This window comes from Chiloscyllium plagiosum, unplaced genomic scaffold (assembly GCF_037043375.1).
Source record: "Chiloscyllium plagiosum isolate Xiang-an unplaced genomic scaffold, Cpla_swu_hap1 HiC_scaffold_30, whole genome shotgun sequence".
NCBI lineage: Eukaryota > Metazoa > Chordata > Chondrichthyes > Orectolobiformes > Hemiscylliidae > Chiloscyllium > Chiloscyllium plagiosum.
This window is the reverse complement of record NW_028270168.1, coordinates 13808458-13828311: the sequence shown is the minus strand read 5'-3', so window position 1 is coordinate 13828311 and position 19854 is coordinate 13808458. Positions and strand designations below refer to the sequence as shown.

Genomic DNA, 19854 nt, shown 5'->3' with positions numbered 1-19854 from the left:
TTGGCGGACAGCCTGGTGAATTCTGGCAAACCCCTGGGATAAGGTGAGAGATCCCACCCTCAAGCCCCAGGGATCACCCGCTAATAGAGGATGGCTAACGTCTATGCCCACCTCCTCCCCGGGCTTATCAACCAAGTTATTCACTAGGGTATGCCTGGCTGGCCCTGGCAAACATTCACCCTACTTGCCTTGCTGCAAGGGTAGTGCCCAAATCTGTACAATCCCAGCAGTGACCACATTACCCAGGGGCAGCTCTAAGAACTGAAGAGCTGCTATCCTTGTGAATGCCTAGCTGGCATCTCTTAGCTCCAACTCCTTCAATAACCCAGTGGCTCACACTTCTACAGACAGGGATTCAAGTCCCAACAAGGCAGAAGGGGGCGTTTGAATTGAGTTAACAAATATGGCATTGAAAGCTAGTCTCAGTAATAGCAATGGTAAACCTATCTTCTCTTAAATTCCATCATGAGATGTGGGTCTGAGTGGCAGCATTTATTACCCATCCCTAATTGCCCTGAAACAGAGTGTCTGGAAATGGCCCAGCCAGCCAGAGTTAACATGGTTTGTGGGTCTGGAGTGACATGAAGGCCAGACCAAGTAAGGACAGCAGTTTCCTTCCCTGAAGGACATTAGGAAAGCAGGTGGGTTTTAATGACAATTGACAATGGACATCATTAGACTCTTAATTTCAGGTTATTTTATTGAATTCAAATTCCACCATCTGTTTTGGTCCCCACAACATAATCTGTCTTTTTTAGATTATTAATCCAGCAATTATACCAGTAGACCATCACCTCCCCAATGTGATTGTTGTAAAACCCCATCTAGTTCATTAACGTCCTTTCAGGAGGAACATTGCCATTCTGGTGGACTCCGGACTGCCCTCTGAAGTTGTGTACCATGCCACCCATTCAAGGACACTTAGGGAAGGGCCACTCTTGCCAACAGAGTCTGCTTCCCACAAAAGAATGAAGAAAGGAAAGCGTAGACCATTGGATCTTCAAATCTGATGTCCCAGCAAACAAGATTGTGGCTTATCATCTACTTCAATCCCACTTGGCTGCACTATTTCAGATTCCTTGATTCTCTTAAAATCTCAAGGTCACTTTCTGTGCTTGTGATTCGAACTGAAAAAGATTACTGTGCCTCATTCTCCCTGTGAGAATGGCAATGTCTCTTTCTGACAAGTACAGGCAGACCCCAGGTTGCAAATACATTCTGGGCTCCATTTTCCAGTGGATTTGTACGTAAGTCAGGACACAATACAGGACAATGTAAAGGTGCTGTTTGTAAGTATAGGAAATGTTCCCATATTGGATCTTTAAAATTACACCCCTCTGTGAGATCACATTTGTAACTTGGATGTTCATAAATCAAGGACAATTCATTGATTCCCCCACACAAGTCCTTTTTTGTAGTTTAATTGCTGCAAAAGAAAACTGTCAAGAACATAAGAAGTAAGAGCTGGAGTAGGCCTTTCGTCCTGATGAAGCTGCTGAAGGATGTTGCCAGGGTTGGAGGGTTTGAGCTACAGGGAGAAGTTGAACAGGCTGGGGCTGTTTTTCCTGGAGCGTTGGAGGCTGAGCGGCGACCTTATGAAGGTTTATAAAATCATGAGGGGAATGGATAGGATAAATAGACAAGGTCTTTTCCCTGTGTTGGGGAGTCCAGAACTAGAGGGCATAGGTTTAGGGTGAGAGGGGAAAGATACAAAAAGGGACCTAAGGGGGAAATTTTTCCTTCAAAGTGTGGTGGTGTGTATGGAATGAGCTGCCAGAGGAAGTGGTGGAGGTTGGTACAATTTCAACATTTAAAGGCATCTGGATGGATATATGAATGGGAGGGTTTAGAGGCATATTGGCCAAGTGCTGGCAAATGGGACGAGATTAGATTAAGATAAGGTTGGACCCAAGGGTCTGTATCTGTGTTGTATATCTCTAAGACTCTGCTAGATTTAGGACAAAGTTTGCACATGTACAGGCAATGGAACTGTATGAGGAAGAGTGAGATGACTTCTATGAGACCTCTGAGCATAACACAAGTGACTGCAAGGGTAAGACATTCTCCTTGTAATGGAAGACAGTAATGCAAAAGTGCAAGCAAGTTGTAACCTACATGAGGCATTGCAGCAAAGAACGCTTCATAAACAGTTAAACACTTTCGGACTTCCTGAGCCCATAAAAAGTCTTAAAGAAATGGGATCAGTCTTCCCTCCTTTTTACATGTATTGTCTGATGAGCATCTCAGAATCACGGGTAGGCTGTCTACTGTCAAACAGCTTGCGTTTCAATTACAGTAGAGTTCAATAAATTTGACAGATAAATTAATAAAAACAGAGTGCTTCAACTGTATTCACAATTGCTGGAATAGAATGTTTTACGCATAGGGAGACATTTGTGTGTCATTTTGACTTCTGTAAGTAGATATGTATTTTGAACCAAGTTCATGAGAAGGTGTCAGTGTAGATCATTCAAACAATCTCTACTTTAAATATATTCAAGGACTGTTCTGCTACAACACTCTGGAGTAGATAATCCCAGCGATTCACCACCTTCCTCATCTCCGCCCTTGGTTATTTCCCCCTTATGGTGTGATTGTATCCCTTGGTCTCGATGCCCCACCCAGGGGAAACATTTTACCTGAACTTACTTAGTCTAACCTTTGAAGTGTTTTGTAAGTTTCAATGAGATCATTTCTCATTCTTAAAGACTCTGGAGAATACAGACCCAGTTTCCCCAGTTTTACCTATCTCTCTTCATAGGACAGTCTAAAAACAAGCTTGGTCTCCCTTTAGGGCAATAATATCCTTCCTAAGATAAGGGACCAAAACTACAGTGCTCCAAGTGCAGTCTATACAATTGCAGCAAGACTGCTAATCCTGTATTCAAACCTTCATGTGATAAAGTGTATCCTACCTGCTAGCTACAAATGAACCTTCAATAACTTATTAATGAGGATATCCAGGTCCCTTTATCGTCCACACTTTTTAACCTCTTATCATTTGGTTAATATTTTGCATATCTGCTCCTCCTTCCAAAGTGGAAACTTCACATTTTTCCTCTTATATTGGATGGGAATTGTTTTTAATTATATATGCACCATTCAAACAATTTTAGACAATAATTATTCTATAATCGATATTTTGCACTCTTTGGGGTAAATGTAATGTACATTTGTTACATCACAAGTACTAGAAAGAGACTTGGAACTGAACGACAATCACTCAATCATTCTTGTCCAAACTGATGGTTGTCAAAAGCTAAAATACTGTCAGTGCTGGGAATCTGAAACAGAAACAGAAGATGTTGCAAACTCTTAGCAAGTCAAGGACAGCAGCCTGGAGAGAGAAGTCAAACTCATAAAGAGTGTCAATAATGAAAAAAAATTCTTCAACTGTCTCAGTGGCCAGAGGACAGAAATTTACAGTAATTTACAAAAGGCCCTGGAGTGAGATGAAAACATTTTTCTTTTAGCACAATTAGCTATGATCTAGAATGAAAGGATGGTGAAAATAGAGTTAGTTGGGTAACTTTCCGAAATGAATGGATGAAGTATAATAGCACACAGAACTGCGTGGGGGTGGGACCAACAGACCAATACAGGCACGGCTGTCTAAGAATAGTGGTTAAGCCACTAACGACTGAGATGAGGAAGAATTTCTTCACTCAGAGAATTGTGAACCCGTGGAATTCTCTCCCACAGGAAGCTGCTGGAACCAGTTCATTAGATAGATTCAAGAGGGAACGGGGGCGTGACCCTGGCAGCTATAGGGATCAAGAGTGTGTGGGGAAGGGGCAAGAATGGAATATCAAGATTGTATGATCAGCCATGATCTTATTGAATGGTGGTGCAGGCTCGAAGGGCCGAATGGCCTACTCCTGCACCTATTTTCTGTGTTTCTAGGACAGGCTCCATCTCAGCCATATCACTCTATAATTCTACAAGTCAATATCACAAACACAGCCATTTATCAGAACCAGAAAATGCTCCAGGGGATGAGACGCAGTATTTTCTAGTTCTGATGAAGGGCAACATCTCTAACATTGACTTCTTTCTTCCCTTCACAAATGCTGTGCCTGACATGCAGACTGTTTTCAATTGACTAATGTTACTTTGTTGACCTCAGTCACTCCACTATAAATCTTAATATTGTGGTTCTATCAATGAATCGCACCAAGTCCTTTGACAAGGAGTTCTAAAGGACTCACCCATATGTCGTGAGCAAAAGTGATTGTTTGTAAACAAATGATTGACTGTGTCCGAGAGCAGGATTTAACGCAGAGTCAATGACTTGCTGAACGCTGGGAAGTCAGTGCCTCTTACCCTGGAAGGCAATAATTTGACTGAGGTCAGGGTTCAACATTACTCACCTGCACCATCCCCCTCCACCCAATTCCCCCTGCCCATGAGGGACAATGCCTCACATTGAATAGCTGGCAGGCAATCAGGCTGGTGAGACAGGCTGGAATACTGGACACTTCCAGGACTGGAGACCAAACCAGCAACGGAGGTCAGAGAAGCAGGTAAGTGAGACAGACTCACTGTTATCACTCAGGCAGGTCTTGGTAGAGCAAGGGGTGGGAGGGGTCATCACAGGAGTGGGGGGTGGGCATGGAGGTGGTGGGAGTCACTGTGTCAGGCAACAAGCAAGAACACCCTCCACCCAGAGCCCTCAGTTATGCTGCCAGGGTATACCCCATCAAGTGGCATGAACATTACTGATCACAAATCGAATAACTTTTTAATTCCAGATTTGTATTGAATTCAAATTTCACCATTTGCCATGGTGAGAATTTGAACTCCAGAACACCTTCTGGATTAGTAACTAGCCCTGGGACATTGCAACCATACCAACAGCCGCCTGCCTGATTCTATTGTTTTACCATAAAAGCTACCAGTCCTTTTGTCACTTTCTATACTCATAGGCTAACCTTTAACAGATCATGTAGAAGTGCACCCAGTTTCCTCTTTGCCTCTAAATTTGAAGCTATTTCCCTATGAGTGGGACATCCTCTCAATATCTGGTGGGTCACTAAGATTTTTCCTGTTAGTGACTGGACCTTGCAAACCAGAAAGGTTACAGGTTCAACTCCCATTCTATGCTCGTTTAGCTGAGTGCAGCCAATGACTGGGACAAATAGCTTCAATGCTCCTGGGTTAAAGTAGGAAAGATAATCCCAGAGTGCATGATGGAGATTGACACCCAGTCAAGTCAAGTCACCATTGTCTTACCAGACCATAGGGCTGCTCTCTCATTAGAAAGAGAGACGCCTGGTGCTGATTTAACCTGAGAGTCCCCGTTGTTATGGACTAGACCAGACCACTCAAAACATTTTTAAGCAGGCAACCCAAGACCTAACTTTGCAATTTGTTTCAGTAAGTGCACAGTGAAAATTACCCAGAGTAAGATAACTATGTTGACTACTAGATTTTAAAACAGACAAAAAAATTATTCACAAAATTACACAATGATACACAAAGAACAGAATAAAGAACCCCTACAAAACTCAATCTATCCAGCTCAACTTAGTTATGCTGTTCTGAGTATACACAACAGTCCCAATAAGCAAACTCCCTCTAAAACCCAGTATAAATGGAGCACATGCTACAGGTTGATGTTGAAGGGCAGAAAAAAAGAGAGTTTCCACACAGCTCCCTGTTGAACTTCCCAGTTCAAGATGAACTAAAAACAGCTCAGCTCAGCACAGCTAGAGATGACCACTCCCTTTTCATTATACAGGTCACTTCTAAAACATAACTACTTTGGCCTGACGTCTCATCTGTTTAAAAACAAAAGACCTCTCAAAATCCTTTTCATCTCTGTACCAAACCAGACTGATCAGAGTCCGGCCCGGTTAATTACCCCTCTGAAAAAATTCAAGGACAGCTTTTAGGAAAAAGGGACTAGCTTTGTGACACCGCACCTCAGGCAAGGGAGAAGGTTGAGAAAGAGATCCCTTCATGGTAACCTCAGCTGGCATGGAGATTCAGCCCACAGTGTTGGCATCACACTGCTTCACAAACCAACCATCCAGCCAACTGAGCTAAACTGAACTCCTGATGCACAGTCACACAATGCTGACTGAATCGGCATTAGTCAAGCAACAGGCCTCTGTTGTGTTTACTCCAGCCCTGCTGCTGCCCCCTGGTGGAACAGCATTCTGACATTTAATATCAAGGACCCTGGCATCTTGGAGGTATGGGATAAGGAGTCAATGCATCGAGGAGAAGGGTTGCAGTTGTAGGGCAGAATAAATAACCGGGTGAAGGATCAGCAATTGCTGTGGATTAGAAAATCCAAAAGAAAGACTTGCTTTTTTATAGGATGCTTTCAATGGCTACAAAATATGGTGGAGCTGATGGTGTAATGCTAATGTCACCAGACCAGTAATTCCAAAGCCTCAAACTCTGGGGAATGTTGGCACATTGCAGATGGTGAAATTTGAATTCAATTTTTAAAAACCTGGGATAAAAAGCAATCATTGCCAATTGTTGGATAAACCCAATCTGGTTCACTAATGTCCCTTAGGGAAGGAAATCTATGATCTTTACCTTATCCAGTCTAATCGTGACTCCAGCCTCACAGAAATGTGGTTGACTCTTAAATGCCTTTGAGCAATTAGGGATGGGTAATAAATGCTGACCTAAGCAGTGGTGCCAGCATCCCAAGAACAAATAAAAACCAGACATCTGAAAGCCCTTTACAGTTAATGAAGCACATTTGAGGTTTAACCACTGTTGGAGCATAAGAAATGCAGCAGCCATTAATGCACTGCAAGTTCACACAGACAGTAATGTGGTAATGATAAGATAATCTGCTTCAAAGATGTTGATTGTGGGATGAATATTGCCTAGAGCACTGGAGATAAATGTTGCTGTTCATCTGCAAAATAGTGTCCTAATCCTTTTGATCCACCAAACAGGCAGATGGGGTGTCCATTTAATTTCTCAACTGAAAGTCAGTTGAGTCGCTTCCTCAATCATGCCCAGGAGTGTCAGCATTCTTTACTATAATTCAAAATAACTTAAACAGCAGCAATCATAAATTTCATTTACTTTGGACCTACAACATGGACGCTTCAATTTGATGCTGATCCTTAGAAGGACATGGTAGGTTGGGTGGCCAAAGGCTTAATTAAAGAGCTTGATTTTGAGGGAATTCTGAAAAGAGAGAGCAGATGAGACAAAGAAACATGTGGGGAGGGATTCCAGAGCTTAGGGAAGTTTTTCATTAAATCAACCAAGATACATCGAAAATATAAACCAAGTGGTCCCAGGTGACAGGAGATGAAGCTGAATTTCAAATCTGCTCAGTTATTCCCAAGTGCACAGCACTATTATATTGTTCCTCATGTACAGCCAGGAGAATTGACACAACAATATCTCATGAGTAAAAAGATTAGAAGGGTCATTCACAGCACCCACTGAATCTCAACCGACTATATCATTATTGAATGTATGAACAATGGATTAGTGTATGCTGTGCGATTATGTGTGGGAATGGTGGGAAAAGCTTTGCTCAAGAGATTATGAGTGAGGCAAAATTCATGAGAAGGTAAATTGCAAAACTTCCAGGTACAGATCTTCTTGCATATAATCTATATTCTAATGGACTTAAGGGCCTAATACCTCTTGACACTGTTAAACCAGGATCTGGTCACAAGACTGCCAGAAATATTTTTCAGAGCCAAAAGAATTGCAGATGCTGGAATCCAAAGTAGACAGGCAGGAGGCTGGAAGAACACAGCAAGCCAGGCAGCATCAGGAGGTGGAGAAGTCAATGTTTCGGGTATAACCCTTCTTCAGGGATATTTTACAATCAGCTATGATTTATCAGGCAAACTCTCATGCAATCAGAGCTATTGTATTTGGTGCAGCAGATACAACATAGACAGATTTTTTAAAAAATTCATTCATGGGATGTGGATGTTGCTAACCAGACCAGTATTTAATACCCGTCCCTATTTGCCCTGGAGATGGTGATGTTGAGCTGTCTCCTTGAACCAACTGTCGTCCTTGTGCTGTAGGGACATCCACATTGTTGTTAGGGAGAGAGCTGCAGGATTCTGACCCAGTGACAGTGAAGGAATGGCATTATAGTTTCACATCAGGAGGGGGTGTGGATTGAGGGGAAACCTGAAGAAAATGCTTCTAGGTGGCGGATGCGAAGTGTTTGGAAGGTGCTATCAGAGGAAGCTCAGTATTGTTTATGCTAACACTCTGCAAGAACAATGTAGTCAGCCCCACTTCACTGCCCTTTCCCTTTAGTCCGGCAAAATTAAAGCAATTCATCTACTTTTTAAAGGACTGTCAGCGTACTTTAGGGTTTGCTTAAAGGACAAGCAGGACTTAAAACAAAACAATGGGCTGTTGAACCAATTTTTTGTGAATGATCTGCTTCAAAACAAGATAGTTGCTGCATGGATAAGAAGAACTTTCCTTTCTGTTGCGCCTTTAACAACTTCATGGCATTGCAAAGAGTTGTAGAATGTTTTGAAGAGTAGGTGATATACAGGATGCTTCTTGCCCTTCCTCCATTATAATAGCGCCTACATATTTCAGCCCTTCAAAAAGTATTTCAATGGCAGTCAAATTATTTTGGGATTTCTTGTGGGGTTTGAAAAAGTCATGTAAACATAGAACAGGACAAAATTAACGTAGACCATTCAGTTCAAAAGACCTCCGCTGGCTTTTTCAAAGAGCTAACTATTTTGTCTCACTTCCATGTTCTTTATCCACATCCCTGCAATTCTGTTATCTCACCTCAACCATGTATCCATTAACTATGACTATCAAAGCTGTTTCCACCACCCTATCAGACAGTGCATTCCAAATCCTATGATGAGTTTTGCCTCTTGTTGCTTCTGATTCTTTTCGCAGTCACCTTACATCTGTGTCCTCTGGTTATCATTCCTTCAGCCAGTGAAAACTATTTCTCATGATATTCACTATCAACATAATTCCCTTTCATCTCCTCTGCTCTAAGGAGCTTCTCCAGTTCAATGGCAGAACTGGAATCCCTCATCCCTAGAACCATCCCAAAGATGTACCTTCTCCAAAACCAGGAAATGGACAATATTCCAGCAATTACCTCTCTCATATTTTGCACAAGTTTGGCAAGTATCTTGCTTTCCCAGTCCTTGTCTTAATTCCTCAAGCCCAGGGTCTTATACACTTTATCAAGGAGAGGTCATGGCCTAGCAGTATTACTGCTGGGTTGTTAATCCAGAGACAGTATCCTGCCACGGTAGGTGGTTGAATTTGAATTCAATTTTAAAACAAAATCTGGAATTAAGAGTCTAATGATGACCATGACCATCTGGTTCATTAACTTCCATTAGGGAAGGAAACCGCTGTCCTTACCTGATTTGGCCTAAATGTGACTCCTCAACAACGCGGTTGAATCTCAGACAATAAATGTTTCCCGGACAGCGACGCCCTCAAGTCATGAATGAATAAAGGTTGAGAAAAAAAAATTTCATCACTTTCTCATGCTAACCTCAAACATTTATCCTTCCTCAAAGCGCTCAGCTGCTGGGCCTTCTGTACAATTGCACCATTTAGTTTCTCCTCATATCTCCTACTATAAATGAATCACCTCCCAATTTGCTACATTGCACTTGATTTGTCATGTGCCTGCCCGCTCCTCTCTATGCCCTCTTGAAATCTAATTAATATCTTCCTTACAGTTCACAATGCTGGCAAGAATTGCCTCATCTGCAAGTTTTGACATATTGCCTGGTGTCCCCATCTCATTTAAGCACATGCCCTTCCCTCTTTAAACAGTGAAGTCTCATGCCATCAATCTTTATTGCACTGACAGTATGTGAAGCATGTACACCAACCTGACTCACAACAAAATAAAATTACTTTAAGATTGATTAGCTGCCAAAAGTTTTCTGAAAGGCATATTGTTATCATGGCTCTTAATTAAACCAGTGTAAAAATCTGCTTGTACAGGCTTGTTTGGAAGTAAATCAATACTTACTGAGAGTTCGGTAGGTAGGATAATGTGGCAAACATAATCGCTCTGTTCCTTACACTCCCACTGCAAAAATATAATCATGTAATAGATCTGTTTGGGGCGTGCTCTATACTAAAAAATGGAAAGCAAGTCATCTATCTTATCACACATTAAGCACACCATTCAATTTACAGTGTGCGGCCACCATGACTTACAATAATGGTTGTTTTTCAATTATCCTCAAATACAGTTCCCCAATTTTTGTGTATCAATGGCTTCCTGATTAAAAAAAAATCAAAATGGCCTTAATTGACTTTGCTGTCAATCGAGATTATAGGTTTTATAAGTTATTCATACTTCCTTGCAATTCTGATTGCTTCTGTTGTATAAGAAGGCCAGGTGGCCACATTTACTCGTATCTAATCTAACACAATCATCAAGACTAGGAAAAGTAACAGGTTCCTTCCAGAGATTGGCCATGGTTTCCCTATCCTCCTTCTCCTCATGTAACAACAGAAAAGATAAAGGAACAATGCAGTATTTTTTGCCTTGCCTTGAAATCCTAAATTGGTTTTAATTGGAACAATACAGAAAAGATTAGCACGGACCCTGCGCAAGGATGACACGCAAATTCACGTTAAAGCTAAGGTAGATAATTTTTTTGAAAAGTAAAGGAATATGGTGAAAACGTGGGTAAGTGAAGCTGAGTCCATGAAAAGATCAGCCATGACCTTATTGAATGGTGGTGCAGGCTCGAAGGGCCACACGGCCTACTCCTGCTCCTAGTTCTTATGTTTTTATGTTTTGCCCAACATTTGTCATCTTCAAGGAGAAAGTGAGGTCTGCAGATGCTGGAGATCAGAGATGGAAATGTGTTGCTGGAAAAGCGCAGCAGGTCAGGCAGCATCTAGGGAACAGGAGAATCAACGTTTCGGGCATTAGCCCTTCTTCCTGAAGAAGGGCTAATGCCCGAAACGTCGATTCTCCTGTTCCCTAGATGCTGCCTGACCTGCTGCGCTTTTCCAGCAACACATTTCCATCTCATTTGTCATCTTCACTCTGATAAACAATTATAGGGAAAAAGAAAGTTGATTTGAGCTTTTTCATGCACCTGTGACAAAATTCAGATTTAATAACTTGACACGTCAAACCATTCAGGTAATTAAAGTAGTCATGATCCTTTTCCATCTTATTACCATTTTATGTTCAATATTCATGTCATTCCTAGACTCCAAGACAGAAATCTGATCACTGACCTCCCTCCGTTTATTACTCCATCAATGGATGGCAGATAGTGATCTCCACATGTCCTCCAGACCACAGCTTTCCTATCACTATTTGTGAAGAGACCCCAGCTTCATTTGGTACTTCACCCACATCCACGTGGAAAACTGAAAGATTCAGATAATTACCAACACACACTGATGGTACATCACATGCTGCTTGACCATAATGTGACAGCTGCGTTCCCCTGCAACCATGCTATAGAAAATTACGCCGCAGAAAATGTTATATTATTAATATAAAATTAAAAATCACAGAACACCAGGTTATAGTCCAGCAGGTTTATTTGGAAGCACTAGCTTTCGGAGCACTGCTCCTTTATCAGGTGGTTGTGGAGTATAAGATCGTAAGACACAGAATTTATAGCAAAAGTTTACAGTGTCATATCACTGAAATTATATATTGAAAATGACCTGGATTGTTTGTTAAGTCTCTCATCTTTTAGAATGACCATGTTGGTTTCAGTTCTTTCGTATGTAAATCCCAGTCTCAAGTGAACTTTAACAATAGGTTCCATGTTGGCCCAGATGATGTATTGAAAGTGTGAGGTGCCCTGTGAGTGTGTGTGCGTGTGTGTGCGCACGTGCATGTGGGTATGTGTGCGGGGTAGGTATGAGTGTCTGTGAGAGAGTGGGTGTATGTGTATGCGTGTGAGTGTGAGTCTAAAGGGGTATATGTCTGTGAGAGGGTGCGTGTGTGTCAGAGTGTATGTGTGAGTGCATGAGAGAGAGCTTGTGTATGAGAGAGGGTCTGCATGTGTGTGTGTCTGTGTGTGTGTGTAGTGCAGTGGGGTCACCTGTAGTGTGACATAACGCAAGGTCCCGGTTGAGGCCATCCCCATGGGTACCGAACTTGGCTATCAGCATCTGCTCGGCCACTTTGCGTTGTTGCCTGTCCTGAAGTCCGCCTTGGAGGATGGTCACCCGAAGGTCCAAGGTCGAATGTCCCGAACCGCTGAACTGTTCTCCGACTGGAAGGGAACACACCTGTCTGTTGATTGGTGTGCGGTGCCCATTCATCCGTTGCCGTAGCCTTTGCTCGGTTTCCCCAACGTACTATGCCTCTGGGCATCCTTGCCTGCAACGTATAAGATAGACAACATTGGCTGAGTCACATGAGTACCTGCTATGCACATGGTGGAAGGTGTCCCCACGTGTAATGGTGGTATCTGTGTCCACACTCTGATACGTCTTGCAGCGTCCACCGTGACAGGGTTGTATGGTGTTGTCCTAAAAGCCGGGCAATTTGCTGCAAACAATGATCTGTTTGAGGTTTGGTTTATGTTTAAAGGCAAGGAGTGAAGGCGTGGGGAAGGTCTTGGCGAGATGTTCATCCTCACTGATAATGTGTTACAGGCTGCGAAGAACATGGTGTAGTTGTTCAGCTCCCGGGAAGTACTGCACAATGAAGGGTACCCTGTCGGTTACAGCACGTATCTGTCTCCTGAGGAGGTCATTACAGTTTCTCGCTGTGGCACGTCGGAACTGGCGATCAATGAGTTGAGCATCGTACCCCGTTCTAATGAAGGCATCCTTGAGTACTTCCAGGTGCCCGTCACGTTCCTCCTCAACTGAACAGATCCTGTGTATACATAGGGCTTGTCTGTAGGCGATGGCTGTTTTAATATGTTTTGGATGGAAGCTAGAGAAGTGTAATATCATGAGATTATCCGTGGGTTTGCAGTACTATGTGGTGCTGAGGTGCCCATCATTGATGGAGATGCATATGTCCAAGAATGAGACAGAGTCACAAAGTCATAGTGATGTACAGCATGGAAACAGACCCTTCAGTCCAACTTGTCCATGCTGACCACATATCCCAACCCAATATAGTCCCACCTGCCAGCACTTGGCCCATATCCCTCCAAACCCTTCCTATTCAGATACCCATCCAGATGCCTTTTAAATACTGTTATTATACCAGCCTCTACTACTTCCTCTGGCAGCTCATTCAACACATGCACCACCCTTTGCTTGGAAAATGTTGCCCCTTGGGTCCCTTTTATATCTTTCCCCTCTCACCCTAAACCTATGCCCTCTAGTTCAGGACTTCTCTACCCCATGTAAAAGACCTTGTCTATTTACCCAATCTATCCGCCTCATGATTTTGTAAACCTCTATAAGGTCACCCCTCAGCCCCTGATGCTCCAGGGAATACAGCCCTAGTATATTTAGCCTCTCCCTATAGCTCAAGTCCTCCAACCCGGCAACATCCTTGTTAATCTTTTCTGAACGCTTTCAAGATTCACATCATCTTTCCGATAGGAAGGAAACCAGAACTGCACGCAATATTCCAAAAGTGGCCTAACCAGTGTCCTGTACAGCCGCAACATGACCTCCCAACTCCTATACTCAATGCTCTGTCCAATAAAGGAAAGCATACCAAACGCCTTCTTCACTATCCTACCACTCTGGGACTCTACTTCCAAGGTACTCTTGAACCTGCACTCCAAGGTCTCTTTATTCAGTAACACTCCCTGGGACCTTACTATTAAGTGTAGAAGTCCTGCTAAGATTTGCTTTCCCAAAATGCAGCACCTCGTATTATCTGAATTAAACTCCATCTGCTACTCCTCAGCCCGTTGGCGCATCTGATCAAGATCCCATTGTAATCTGAGGTAACCTTCTTCGCTGTCCACTACACTGCCAATTTTGGTGTCACCTGCAAACTTACTAACTATACCTCCTATATTCATTTCCAAATCATTTATATAAATGACGAAAACTAGTGGACCCCGAGTAGTCCATGGTGAGTTTGATGGTGGGATGAAACTTGTTGATATCACTGTGTAATTGATTCAGTGACTCCTCACCATGGGTCCAGAAGAAGAAAATGTCATCAATGTACCTGGTGTATAGTGTTGTTTGGAAGTCCTGGGTAGAGAAGAAGTCTTGTTCAAATCTGTGCATGAAGATGTTAGCATATTGGGGTGCAAATTTGGTCCCCATGGCCATTCCACATGTCTGGATGAAAATGTTGTGGTCGATAAAGCAGATGAGTTGTAGGACGGTGCTCGGAGATTGGCAGAAGCTGGGGGTCTCCTATACAATGGGTTTCAAGATACCTTCAACATAGCCAGAGAGGTTCTCATACAGGGTCCCGTTGCCTGATATGATGGGACATTCTAGTGTGTTGGCTTTGTATATCTTCGGAAAGCAGTAGATGTCGCCTTCGTGAGAAGTACATGGGATGAGGGCACTTAGGCAACTCTGAAGGACTGGATCCAAAGTCCTGATGAATGTGTTTGGTGCACGGGTGTGCTCTTTGATCATCACTAACATAAAATTGCTCTACCCATTCATTAGAAAGTTTGCTTTATCCAAACAGTGTCCACAATTCATCAATTGGGTTATAGCCAGTTCGTTTTAGCAAAACTACCTGTATTCTGTCTCCCAAAGTAGTTGAGATAACCAAATAAGACAATTTTCTACTAAGTAACAATTAAGAAAAGTGATGCTAACCTCTCAATCAGCATTGAGTAGATGTCAAGCAGGAAGAAAGGGAATGGTAGATTGGAGGTAGGGGACATACAGCTAAAAGAGAGATTGGATGGAAAGTTTCTCAGTAAACTTCAAAAAGGAGGAAGAGAGAAGGCAGAGTGGTAGAGTGCTGTGTAGAGCTACCTGGACTACACCTCCTCCCACCCTGCTTTCTGTAAAAATGCTACCCCTTATTCCCAATTCCTTCAACTCCACTGTATCTGCTCCCAGGAGGACCAGTTCCACCACAGAACACACCAGATGGCCTCCTTCTTTAACGACCACAATTTTCCCTCCCATGTGGTTGATGATGCTCTCCAGCGCATCTCCTCCACTTCCCTCACCTCCAACCTCAAACCCCACTCCCCAACCGCAACAAGGATAGAACTTCCCTGGTCCTCAACTTCCACCCCACCAACCTCTGTATACATCACATCATCCTCCACCATTTCCGCCACCTACAAACGGACCCCACCACCAAAGATATATTTCTCTCCCCACCCCTATCCGCTTTCCGTAAAGACTCCGCAACTACCTCATCAGGTCCGCTCCCCCCCCCCCCCCCCCCACCCCCACCAATCCACCCTCCCCTCCCGGCACCTTCCCCTGCCACCACAGGAATTGCAAAACCTGCACCCACACCTCCCCCCTCACCTCCATCCAAGGCCCCAAAGGAGCCTTCCACATCCATCAGAGTTTTACCTGCACTTCCACACACGTCATTTACTGTACCCGTTGCTCCTGATGCAGTCTCCTCTCCATTGGGGAGACTGGAAACATACTTGCAGAGCACTTCAGAGAACATCTCTGGGACACCCGCACCAATCAACCCCACCGCTCCATGGCCAAAACCTCAACTCCCCCTTCCACTCCGCAAAGGACATGCAGGTCCTGGGCCTCCTCCATCGCCACTCCCTCACCACCCGACACTTGGAGGAAAAGCTCCTCATCTTCCACCTCAGGATCCTCCAATCCCAGGGCATCAATGTAGATTTCACCAGTTTCCTCATTTCCCCTCCCCCCACCTTACCCTATTTCCAACCTTCCAGCTCAGCACCATCCCCATGACCTGCTCCACCTGTCCATCTTCCTTCCCACCTATCCACTCCACCATCCTCTCTGACCTATCACCTTTACCCCCACCTCCATCCACCTATTGCATTCTCAACTACCTTCACCCCAGCCCCAATCCTCTTCCATTTATCTCTCCTTGGCCAAGGCTCCCAGCCTCATTCCTGATGAAGGACTTTTGCCCAAAATGTCAATTCTCCTGCTCCTCGGATGCTGCCTGACCTGCTGTGCTTTTCCAGCACCACTCTCTTGACTCTGATCTCAATCATCTGCTGTCCTCACTTTCACCTTAAAGTTGGCGAGTCTACAACCGACTGACCCCGCATGGTCTCCGGACTACATTCAGACCAACACAATTTGACCCCGCATGGTCTCCGGACTACATTCAGACCAACACAATTTGGACCCAACCAGGACAACCAGTACCTGCAACAAAACCAAAGCCTCCAGCAACAGACCTCCCTCCGGATCCTCCGCTCCACACTCGCTGTTATGCGCCGCTATCTACACTCCCTGCAGTCAGCCCTGTCCCAGCTCAGGACAACACTCTCCCAGACCTGCAAAGGACCTTTGCTGTTCTTCATCCTCAGAAGAATTCATACACTGAACATACGCTTTTTCCTAGCTCTCAATGAGTCTACAACTGTTGCAGGCAGGGCGTTCCACATCCCCAATACTGTCCGAGTAAAGAAACTACCTCTGACATCTGTCCTCTATCTATCATCCCTGAATTTAATGCAATGTCCCCTCGTGCTAACCATCACCATCTGAGGAAAAAGGCTCTCACTGTCCACCCTATCTAATCCTCTGATTATCTTTTATGTCTCAATTAAGTCACCTCTCAACCTTCTCCCTAATGAAAACAGACTCAAGTCCACAAGCCTTTCTTCATAAGCCCTTCCCTCCATACCAGGCGACATCCTAGTGAATCACCTCTGAACCCTTTCCAAAGCTTCCACATCTTTTCTATAATGAGGTGATCAGAACTGTACACAATACTCCAATTGCGGCTGCACCAGAGTTTTGTACAGCTGTAGCATGACCTCATGGCTCTGAAACTACCAATGAAAGCTAACACACCGTATGCCTTTTTAACAACCCTATCAACCTGGGTGGCAACTTTCAGGGATCTATGTACATAGACACCGAGATCTCTCTGCTCATCCACACTGCCAAGAATCTTACCACTAGCCCAGTACTCTTTATTCCTGTTGTTCCTTCCAAAGTGAATCACCTCACACTTTTCCACACTAAACTCCACTTTCACCTCTCAGCCCAGCTCTGCAGCTTATGTATGTCCCTCTGTAACCTGCAATATCCTTCAGCACTATCCACAACTTCACCAACCTTAGTGTCATCCATGAATTTACTAACCCATCCTTCTACGCCCTCATCCAGGTCATTTATAAAAATGACAACTATCAGTGGCCCCAGAACAGATCCTTGCAGTACACCACTAGTAACCGAACTCCTGTGGGATTATGGTTGGCACGGACTGGTTGAATCGAAGGGTTTGTTTCCGTGCTGTATGACTTAATCTCTCTCTAACCAAAACCACATCTGAAACCAGTGCTTGGGGAGAAATAGGACGACTTGTTTTTAAACAAGTCTTGTACAATTATTGTCTTTTCCTTCCAAAAGTCACATAAATAGTGACTGGCTCTAAAATAATTGCTGCTTGTTTGTTTCATTGTTACTTAACTACTCCATTTATTGAATGGCACATGCATAAAAAAGCTTGAAGTGATCCCTGACCAATTATAGTTATTAACCTGCATTAGTCACAGCTGGCGATTTTACCAAGGGTCACTTATTCATTTACACGTCAATCTCAAATTCTGAAAATGAAAACAGAATCTTCGAGAAACTGTACCACAATTGGAGTTAACTCATTCCTCAAAAACCTCATGATTATTAGCTGTGGTTTCATAATATCCACCTGATCTGACTGTGGCAGTGGGTGAGTTTTCTGTCTTTCTAACAAGGAAGCAAGAAAAGGTTTTCAGATTCCTCAACAATTTTATCCCAAACAAAGATGGTTAACCTGTTTGGAATTGGTTGGTGGTAACCATATCCGGGGCACACTGTAGGTCAGATTATGTTAAAATCCAACCACCATGTGCAGAAAATCCCAACACTGTGCCTCTACCTCTCTTTCTACAAACCGTGAGATTTGCTGGGGAAAAAAAAGAGACTTACAGTCAAAGCTATTCACTTTGAATTCACAAAAACAGGTGTATGTTTGACAAATTTCAAAAGGAACCCAAATTCAAATTGTACAATGACAATTTGAATCCTTCTGTATAAAAGGTGAGATTGCCCAGTGACTACTCCTGCTCCTCAGATGTTGCCTGACCTGCAGTGCTTTTCCAGCACCACACTCGCGACTCTGATCCCCAACACCTGCAGTCCTTACTTTCTCCCAGTGACTACTACCCACCAGTAGCTGTCACACCCTGGAAAAAAACTAGAATAGCAGTGTACAACGTGGGAAAGCAAGCATCAAAACTTCTAGACCACTATGATACATGTAAAGCAACATCTGAATATTTCTACCTTCTCAGTCTTCAGCCCTTACCTTCAAGCTTGAGAAGTGTAAAGCTGATTAAAAGTACAGGAAGCTGAGGATGGGACCTGTGTTCTTTTTAAATAACATTTCGTCATAACCAGAAGAGTGGTTGACTTCAGACAAATCTTAATTTCCCAGACTGAGAAAAACCTACTGGTGCAGGCTAAATGCTGCTCCTTTAGTGCTCTAAACCTATCAGTTGGATGATATCAATTTATCGTTCCTCCAGTCTGGGGGCCCTATGATAGGTCTGACATTAAGCTCTCCAGTTGGAGGATTATTTTGGTGTGGAACATGGGGTGTGGTCATGAGAACTGAACTGGTTTAATTGCCTGACTGGGAAACAAAGGCGGATGACATCAACGAAAGGAAAATTTACATTGTGCTGGAGCAGCTGCAATGTCAGAAAATTGCGGGATCACTTAGTATAATTGAGTAGCGAATCCAGGGTGAATGTGCAGTGAATATTGGGAGGAAATCAGCCATGGACTACCCTCCTGGAATATGACATTGACTGTAACCCCTGCCATTATTCACCCATCAGCTGATGAAGGAGCAGCACTCCGAAAACTAGTGCTTCCAAATAAACCTGCTGGACTATAATCTGGTGTTGTGCAATTTTTGCATTAATACTATTAGCGAAGGTGAAGTCTGCTCTGGGAGCTAAGATGTGCAACGTTCACTGGTTCAAGGCCCAGGAAATATAAAAAACTGAAGCTTAGGCTCCAAACCAGATAGCATTTGCAATTATTTCCCAGCCTGTGTAAAATTAAACTGTTTAGCTGGACTCTCTTTTATTTGATCCCTCTGCCACTCTATGCAAGCATAACGCATAATCTGCTTTAATTTCACTTTCCTGCCCATTCCCTTCCTTGATACCCTGAGATCCCAAAACTCTGTTTCTCACAATCTGAAATGTATTCAAATGAAGGATCCACAGCCCTCTGGACTACAGAAGTCCAAACACCACAACCTTCTGAAGAAATGTCCCTTCATCTCAGTCTTAAAACATTATCCCCTTACTCTCTGATTGGGCCCCATGAAAACAGCCTCTCCATGTCTACCTAGTTAATCCCCTTCAGAGTCTTGCCTGTTTCAATGAGATCACCTCTGACTCTTCTAAGTTCCAGAGACCTCTAGCTGGATCTACGCAAGCTCTCGCTAGGGACAATCCATTCAGCCCAAGAACCAATCTAGTGAACCATTGCCTTACCATCTTCAATTTAGAAGAAAGTGAGGACTGCAGATGCTGGAGATCAGAGCTGAAAAATGTGTTGCTGGAAAAGCGCAGCAGGTCAGGCAGCATCCAAGGAGCAGGAGAATCGACGTTTCGGGCATAAGCCTTTCTTCAGGAAACCTTCCCGAAACGTCGATTCTCCTGCTCCTTGGATGCTGCCTGACCTGCTACGCTTTTTCATCTCCAATTTAGATCTATCCGTCTTTCGTTATGGTGACCAAAACTGGGCAAGAGTACCCCAGGTGTGATC

The 19854-nt window shown here is 43.6% G+C and overlaps 1 non-coding gene and 1 pseudogene across 1 annotated transcript; one reads left to right on the top strand and one right to left on the bottom strand.

The window, feature by feature from the left end:
• The first annotated feature begins 10518 nt into the window (after positions 1 to 10518).
• Positions 10519 to 10625, top strand: LOC122563785 (U6 spliceosomal RNA). The gene has a single exon (XR_006315724.2). It is a non-coding gene; the product is annotated as a U6 spliceosomal RNA (small nuclear RNA).
• Positions 10626 to 11067: 442 nt separating this feature from the next.
• Positions 11068 to 12909, bottom strand: LOC148142142 (uncharacterized; annotated as a pseudogene).
• Between the last annotated feature and the right edge of the window lie 6945 nt (positions 12910 to 19854).